Here is a 2,953-nt window from a genome sequence, read left to right as displayed (position 1 = left end):
TATTTTTTATTCTTTCACTTGTCTGTAATGATATCAGTTTACACTAGTATTTATAAGGTACATTCTGCTGTAAATACAAGTCAAGCCCAACATAGTTCCATTGTTAAGTCAAATAAATATTCCGGGTTCAATACATGTTAAGCACAATTGACAGCATTAGTGGCAAAATGTTGATTACCACAAAAATTAATTTTGACTCGTCCAGTCTTAAAAAACAAGCAGCAATGACAGCTTTGCAGATCCTTGGCATTCTGGGTTTCAGTTTGTCTAGATACTCAGGTGACATTTCACCCCACGCTTCCTGTAGCACTTGCCATAGTGGCTGTCTTGTCAGGCACTTCTCACGCACCTTACAGTCTAGCTGATCCCACAAAAGCTCAATGGGGTTAAAATCCATAACACTCTTTTCCAATTATCTGTTGTCCAATGTCTGTGTTTCTTTGCCCACTCTAACCTTTTCTTTTTGTTTTTCTGTTTCAAAAGTGGCTTTTTCTTTGCAATTCTTCCCATAAGGCCTGCACCCCGAGTCTTCTCTTTACTGTTGTACATGAAACTGGTGTTGAGCGGGTAGAATTCAATGAAGCTGTCAGCTGAGGACATGTGAGATGTCTATTTCTCAAACTAGAGACTCTGATGTACTTATCCTCTTGTTTAGTTGTACATCTGGCCTTCCACATCTCTTTCTGTCCTTGTTAGAGCCAGTTGTCCTTTGTCTTTGAAGACTGTAGTGTACACCTTTGCATGAAATCTTCAGTTTTTTGGCAATTTCAAGCATTGTATAGCCTTCATTCCTCAAAACAATGATTGACTGATGAATTTCTAGAGAAAGCTGTTTCTTTTTTTTTGCCATTTTTGACCTAATATTGACCTTAAGACATGCCAGTCTATTGCATACTGTGGCAATTCAAAAACAAACACAAAGACAATGTTAAGCTTCATTTAACGAACTAAATAGCTTTCAGTAGTGTTTGATATAATGGCAAGTGATTTTCTAGTACCAAATTAGCAATTTAGCATGATTACTCAAGGATAAGGTGTTGGAGTGATGGCTGCTGGAAATGGGGCCTGTCTAGATTTGATCAAAAATGACTTTTTTCAAAAAGTGATGGTGCTGTTTGTTTATATCAGTAATGTTCTGACTATACTTTGTGATCAGTTGAATGCCTCTTTGGTGAATTAAAGTACCAATTTCCTTCTGAAACAGCAAAATCTGTACATTATTCCAAACTTTTGACCACCAGTGTACATTAATTCTTCTGATGAAAACTTGAGTATTATTTTAGCTGTAAAGTGGTCGTTTTAGGGTTTGCAGGGTTATGTCATGTTAACAAAGTTGTAAAATATAACTTATAACTTCACAAAAGGTTCGGAAGCAATTTTATCACGCTGAAATCATATCAACACGCATACTTTTTAAGTCTTGTAGCTATACTTTTGAAACTGAGTATTTTAAAGTTTACGGATTTTCCCCATTGACTACCGTTATAAGTGCCTCACTGTAACCCAGATTTTTGCTTTTTTTGTATTGAACCTGGAATATTCCTTTTGTAATTGCACATCTGTAACGTTGTATAGTTGCCCCATAGACTTCTATTGTAAGTGAATAATTGTACAGTTGTACGGTTGCCCCATAGACTTCCATTATAAGTGAATAATTGTAAAGTTGTAAGGTTACCCCATAGTCTTCCACTGTAGGTTAATAACTGTACAATTATAAAGTTGTACAGTTGGTCCATAGATTCCATTGTAAGTGAATAATTGTATAGTTGTTAGGTTGCCCCGTAGACTTCCATTGTGGGTAATAATTGTACAGTTGTACGGTTGCCCCATAGTCTTCCACTGTAATTGAATAATTGTACAGTTGTAAGGTTGCCCCATAGTCTTCCACTGTAATTGAATAATTGTACAGTTGTAAGGTTGCCCCATAGTCTTCCATTGTAGGTTAATAATTGTACAGTTATACAGAGTTATGGTTGCCCCATAGACTTCCATTGTAATTGAAGATTTGTCAACATGTTTTGTTTTACAAACTGAAGTTTGAATTGAAAACTGAGGTTCAAGTAATTTTTTTCAGCTTTATTTTTAAGTGAAGGAATGATTAAAAACATAAAATACTTGTCTGAAAGGTCCCATATAGATGAGAAAATGTTTGAGCTGTGTTTTGTTTTAATATATATATATATATATATATATATATATATATATAATCATTGGGACTTAGTAGGTCCTCGTGGTGGCGCGGATACTCACCTCAATCCAGGTGGCGGAGGACAAGTCTCAGTTGGCTTGGCTTCTGAGACAGTCAGTCTTATCACGTGGCTCATTATGCATGACACCGCAGAGACACCGCATGTGGAGGCTCGTGCTACTCTCTAATATCCACGCACAACTTATCACGCGCCCCATTGAGAGCGAGAACCACTAATCGCGACCACGAGGAGGTTACCCCATGTGACTCTACCCTCCCTAGCAACCGGGCCAATTTGGTTGCTTAGGAGACCTGGCTGGAGTCACTCAGCACACCCTGGATTCAAACACGCAAACTCCAGGGGTGGTAGTCAGCATCAACTCTACCCAGGCCCCCATGTTTGAGCTGTTTTGAGCTATATTTCAGTCAGAAACATTGCCTTTTTAAATGTCATTTGATAGGTTAAATGGTTTGTTTCATATTTTATGCTTGTGTGCAATTACATTTTTACATATATTCAGACACAGAAGGATTTACAATTGTTCAGTCTTGGTTTTCATCAAATGTTGCATATTTCACGGCTGTGAATATAAAAGATTGTGTACTAGATTTAGTATCAGAATGGTTTTAAATGTCCCTCTTTTACCACACAGCCTACATAAGGATTAACTGTTAACTTACCATTAAGGTTATAATGCTTCCATCTTTGACAGAACAAAGGTCACAGGGCCAGTCACTTTCTCAGAGACAGAGAAAGTGAGAGAA

Source organism: Myxocyprinus asiaticus, chromosome 49 (assembly GCF_019703515.2).
Source record: "Myxocyprinus asiaticus isolate MX2 ecotype Aquarium Trade chromosome 49, UBuf_Myxa_2, whole genome shotgun sequence".
In the NCBI taxonomy this organism is placed as follows: domain Eukaryota; kingdom Metazoa; phylum Chordata; class Actinopteri; order Cypriniformes; family Catostomidae; genus Myxocyprinus; species Myxocyprinus asiaticus.
The sequence above is the reverse complement of the archived record's forward strand: the minus strand, read 5'-3'. Positions refer to the sequence as shown.